We start from the raw sequence: 6,664 nt of genomic DNA, 5'->3' as shown, positions 1-6,664 counted from the left end.
CTCATCGCACAATAATTTGTTTCCATGACTCTTGCCGGAAGAGGATGTGAAGTTGAGATGTCAGCAATCCGTCACCTTATCCATGAAGAAAGTTAGTTTCATGATCATTTCATTGGTGTAAGCTGGAGCAGCAAACAATGGTGTAGGAATCAACACAGATCAAACCCTTCAGTTGTCAAAATCCCAGAACTTTATTAGATTGTGAATGCGTGGGAATTTGTGAACACTCAATATGAACTCAAGGTTTTTCTTGAAGTTGGACACTGGTTTATGTTGAGAAACTTGTGTGCAGAAGTTATTCAGCTCACTTATAACCTTTGATAATAGTATATTATCTTGCTTTACTAAAAAATATTTCAATTTAGTCACAGCAGATGTTTATATCTCAAAAGGCTGAGGATAATCAATAATCATTACAAAATCCAAAACAACAAACCTAACTTGAAATTGCAGAATTTTAGGAATGGTAAGCAGGTTATTTTATTATAAATTTTTCACACCGATGATACAAATATTCGATATGTCCAGTTAGAACAATGTGCAGCATAATGTAAAGCGGGCATTATTACATGGTCTCCACACACTCGGAGAAAGAAGCAGTGTAGTTTATAGTTTAATACCTGGATTAACCTGTGAGAGGAAGGGTCCAGCTGTCACCACGGCGACCAGGTTACTAGATGTTTAGTTGAGGAGTGTTGGATGTGTGATCTCATTCCATCTGAAAGGAAATCCTTCACAGGATGAGTTGTACGTTCATGTACGTTATGTTGATATTCAGATAATTTAGTTTACCACCAACAGGCAGCCACTATAAACGTTTTGAAACCCACTGTGGCCTATTACAGGCCTACATATATTGTAAATATTACACATTTATCCTTCTGTTAATAGTGATAGTCTCTTTATTGAGGTACTGTGTTAACGCAGCAGGTGGAAATGTCAAGCACTAATAGCATACGGTTTGATTACTCCACACACATCTGATCATTTGTCATTATTTAATGCGATGGGTGGCAAAGGATTGCAAGTCTTAAATTATTAATAGCGTTTCAAACTTTGAACACTTAACTTCACTTTACATCACTCTGGTTTTTCCTCTACCTAAGAGCGCCGTAGTCATGGAAACACCTCTTCAGTGGACTTAGGCAACAGTAAAGTCTGACCTGAGATACAAACATAAACAGAGCCACACATGCACAAATCCATGCACACATACTCTCACACACACACACACACACACACACACACACACACACACACACACACACACACACACACACACACACACACACACACACACACACACACACACACACACACACACACACACACACACACGCATGCACATACCCTTGCTTGAGGTTGTACAACAATTTATATCAAAAAGTTTGAACACTAAGATCAGAGTTCATATTGATTGATGTTTTTTACGTTAAATTCCATGTTGTTTTTTAGCCGCTTGGCCGACAATGATCACAGAGCACTTCATATTATCCTATCACAACAGATCGCACACCGAAGAGGGAGGACTGCAAAGGTGGACCTGGCCACAATAAGTGCTGAGTGCTGAGTGTTGCCTCCCATGATGTTGTCCAACCCCACCATGGGCCTTTAGGTTCCAAACTCACCAGGAGAAGATCTGTCTGTGATCCTCATGACGGCCTTATCCTGTTGTACTTCTAACCACTTAACATGTGCATGTCTTCAACAGTGGTCTGATGCGCAGTAAGGCAATTACAGATCTATACAAACTCTTGTAAAAAACGAGGCGAAAGTTAATCATTAAGCTCCATTGAGTGAATCGATTGGGAATCATGTGGTGAGTTGCATCACTGTCTGGCAGTGCTACAGAGATGTCCTTACACCCTTCATGTTTGGTTGGCAATTGCCTTCAAAAGCTCCGTATGTATGAGGTCATCCAGGAACTCTGTTGTGCAGATGCTGCGAACTTCAGCGATTCCACTCGGTTCAACTGCGAGGTCTCAACCTCAACAGCGCCCCCTATCGTAGGGTAGAAGGTATCTCCATAATAAATGCCTCGTATTATTTTCTTGTCACACACACCGGCACACAACACTCCACTAATAGGAAGTGTGGAGGAGGTGTATTATTTATTTGATGAAGCGGTTTATTGGATTCGATGGATAGATTTAGTTTCTATATTTGGAAAAAAGCACTGATTCACATACTGTTCTGGAGAGAGGGATTTGGCGACTTCGTCAAAGGATTGCATTATGTTAGACACATCAAGCATATATCACATCCAGATCAAATTTTTACATTTAAATTATAAATCATTAAATATAATACTTCTGACGCAATAATTTTCGTACTTGGATATTTGTTTTGTCAATGATTAGAACAAAAGAGAAGAATAAATTAAGCTGCAAAGAAGATACCTAAACATGAATCAGCCCCATTTGACTTTCTCAAATGCTATGATCCTTTATGTAGAAGACTTTAAACATGATCCAGAGCCTTTCTTTAAATGTTATTATCCCCTAAATAGAAGGAGACTTTCTAAAACCTGTAGAGTGTTGTATATGTAGGCATTCGCATGTCACATGTATAGGCCTACAGTTAAGTAGCCACAATAATGAACAGAGGCGTACACTGATAATGCAGTCACATAATCCGGGCTCCACCTTCATCACTGCAGAGTGTGTGGAGGATGGCTGGTTGAAGCAGCCTCACCTGGCCCGAGTCAGACTGATTGGACTCTGATGCTGCACACCTGATGCACATTTAGCAATCAATGTGCAAAGGTCAGGCATCACCCCACACACTCAATAGCTCTCCTGCTGCATGGCAACATGGAGCACCAGGTAGCATTGTCGATCAACTTTACAATAAACCGTATCGCCATCCCCTGTTCTTCTCTGGAGGGGCCCAGTAAAAGTCACCTATAGGGGGCATAGACACAATGTGTCTAGCATAGACACATTGTTGCTCCAATCACATCACCATCCCGAGCGTCCAGACGAACAACCAGTATTCAGGCATGGGGGGGGGGGGGGTTGCTTTCCACTGAGGCTTCCGATGCCAGCAATTTTAAATGATACTATTACAAATAGTACTTAGCGTTGTCCTAGCTATCTTTTTGTATACGGGGAATGGGTTAACCTAGAAATTGTAAGTGCTTGGCACTTGGTTCTATGAACATCCTTACTGTACCGGCAGAGATATACTGCTGTTTCTCTTTCTTCTGACATATGTACTTAAGGTAAGTTGTTTTGTATAAAAGCGTCTGCTAAATGCCCTAAATATTTATGTAAATGTAGCAACGTCCACCATATAGGCCTCACTATTGGAAGAGTGATCATATTAGATCATATTCAGTAAACGTGTCTAATTATCGTCTCATTATGACATGATCTTGGTGAAATAATGGAAGTGAGGCAACATCCAAGAAGCCATAGTTGTTCAAGTCATTCCTGTGTGACATAAACCATGGTTTTGCGTATGTATTATCAAGTCTGGGGACTAGTGAATGTTTGAGACTTGAATGTTTATGATTATGTTAAGTATTGAGCAAAGACACACCCTAAAGTGTTCATCATGCTCCCTAAAACATGTACTAGCCTTCACTGTTCCCGTGACAATATGTCCGTCCTCCAAAGGAGAAGAGTCGATCTCAATAAGTCACCAACCACACTAGTTATTAATCATTCATCACAGCTCCATTGACTGTCTGTTGGAGCCTCCACCAGACAGTCAATCACAGCCCTGGATCTGAAGCAGCTTCTGTAGGAGTATGAGACCGACCAAGACAGTGGGGGCTTGAAGCTCAGAACTTAGAGCTCAGTCCAGAGTCAACGTGTAGGCGCCCTGCTGACACTGCAGCCCCTGTAGTTGAAGTGTGATGTAGCAATGGCAACGGCTCAAAGCCTGGGCTGTGTTCCAGTCACATGACGCCATGTTTAAAAATAACCGTTGTGATTGAACGATTGTGAGGTAAACGGCAGAACCCAAAATTATTGAAGTGCGCAATGATTTTTTTTTCAACAATGTTTGGTATAGTGCGATAAAACGATTTGTATGACTTACCTATCAACACTTTGTTCCATATTTGAATAATATTATTAGCGTTCTTTAAGATTTAGATATATGTAGATTTTTGGGTGTTATCTCATCACACTCATTGTGTTATGACTTTATGAGTCATGAAGACATGTTTTCCCTTTGTTTAATTACTCCTTTGATTTTTAAGTCATTAACATTTTTATTTGAAAATTACAGAATTAAGCTTTCATATTTTAATTAGCCTTTAAGGGAAGGGTGCTGGATGTTTGGACCGTGCAAATTTGGTAAATTGGATTCCAAGTTTGCCTTGTTTTAGTCGGGCAAAGGAAACAAAGCCCCTGATGGGATATTTTCATCATCATTTCTCTTTCTACAATATACATTTCTAAATGCATCTATTTTTGTATTCATTTATATAACTTTAAAGCTTCTATAGGTAAGATTAATGAGTAATTATTTGAGGGTAATTTGTTATAAATGGTTCAGTCACCCGTCAGCTATTAGGGAGTGAAACGCTCTGTGAAAATATCAGTCCCAGTCGACTGTGCCGGGCCCGGCTCTGTGTTTTAGACGATTTAGATTGTAGAATGCTCCCGTCTCTGCACCAATCAGGGCATCTTGTCCAAGATTGGTTCAGGGAATCCATCTTACCTGTCAATCAAATTGAGGTGAACTGCAACATTTTTCGGGAGGGATGAAGCAGAGAGGGGGGTTATTTTCAAAATCTTGCTCTCATCTCGCTTTTTTTTTTCTCTCTCTCTCCATCTCTCAAACATGACCTACAGCAGCTTAATCTCTACTGTTGACATTAGCGGGGGTCTGGGCCCCACAGATAGTCCAGACCAGCTCACTTGGATGTATTATATTTCCCCTTACCTTGATGGTCGGCCCACACCTTCAGCTCAGCTGGGTGTCCAGGCGCCGTCAATGGTAATTAACATACAGGGCTAACGTAGACGGCTAGATTTTAATGCTAAACTTCTCTGTGCCCAGAACACCTAGGCTACTGTCATTGCTCCATGCAGTGCTCTGCTAATGGTTAAATTCAATTCCTGTAATATGCATATAATAGCAAGAAATATAGAGTTAATTAAATCAAAACCAATCAGGTGAATTCCTAAAACAAAGAGCCAAATCAAAGCATTGTGAGAGAGGAAACGGCCTCTGATACAAGCTATGATTTCCCCAAAGAGAACCGGCCCTGTTATCAGTTCACACAGAACAATAGTGGCAACAGACAATGGTCATTCATAGATTTGTTTACTGGTTTGATACCTTTGTTTGCATGTCATTCAACACAAAAAGTACCTTCAGTCTGCAACCCTTGAATTCTGGCCAAGGGTTTGCCACGGTTTAAAACTAATTAGGCCTACCTCATTGTATTTCTCTGGCTGTGGTTAATGTCTCTGGCACATGTCACTTGTTCGTGTTTACCTCATCAGCTTCAATCTTTGGAATACCATTTCTGGTCACACTCTTCACCGTGACACATTCAAAAGTTGTTGATGGGTGATCAGGTTTTCGATCGCTGTCAAGTCCCCGTCGGGTGTACGGGTGCCTGGCTGAGTCAAAAGACGGCAGTGAGGAGCAGCTCTGAGGACGCGAGGTGATGGCCGCTGACGCACTGAGACCCCCTGGAGGCGCCGTCTGACAGCTGGGAGCTCAGAGCTGACACCGTCTCACCACAGAGGAGAGAAGAGGCTTTCTCACAACTCTGACACTTCCCAGGCTCTTGTCTTGAAAGTATAATAGTAAGAGGCGGCCGGTAGAAGATTTGGTCGAACAGTAGTGAAAAAAGCTGAATAAAGCAAATCATGCATAGACACATATTAAGTGAAGATAATAGATATTAAAGATAACTCATGCCTCGCGCGCGCGCGCGCGCGCGCGCACACACACACACACACACACACACACACACACACACACACACACACACACACACACACACACACACACACACACACACACACACACACACACATAACATTTTCGCTGGTTCTGGCAATGAGCTTTTTGCTCCACCTGGTGGTGATTGATTGGTATTACCGCATAGCCAGTGCTGCCTTTCTTGTCAGCCGGTACTGTCATCTGCAAATTACATAAAACTACCATCTCATTTATTGGTGTAGTTGAGCATGAGTCAACTGTCATTAAGCATACGATGGCGTCTACCGCAACAGTGGAAGGGACTGGTTCTGGGGGCCCATGTACGAACGTGTGCTGCACTGGTGCTGAACCAGTGCTGAAAACATTAACTCACACCTTACCTCTTTAAAAGGTAAACAACACGGCGTCTGCTTTTACTGTGTGGACGCCAATCCCTGAGTGTCGACCGGGCCTCGACAGATCGGCAATCATGCGTTATAAAAGAGGAAGAAGAAGGTCTAAAACAGCATTGTGGATCTGTACTCCTCCCTGGCGCTTTGCGGTTCATTGTATGTACCCAGGACACGCACCCGTGGATCTGCGGTGTTATGATGAGCTGTTGCTGATTAATAGGTCGGATGGTAATAGCTTTCAGAAGTTATTTCAGGGATGGCCCATTTGTGTCGTGTTCTTCTGGGAGAGTAATTTGTGGTTCCTTACTGCCACCTTGTGGTCTGATGCATGACCTCGCCTGTCTGTCGCCTCGAAACCA

This window comes from Gadus morhua, chromosome 20, assembly GCF_902167405.1.
Source record: "Gadus morhua chromosome 20, gadMor3.0, whole genome shotgun sequence".
NCBI lineage: Eukaryota > Metazoa > Chordata > Actinopteri > Gadiformes > Gadidae > Gadus > Gadus morhua.
This window is presented reverse-complemented; position numbering follows the sequence as displayed.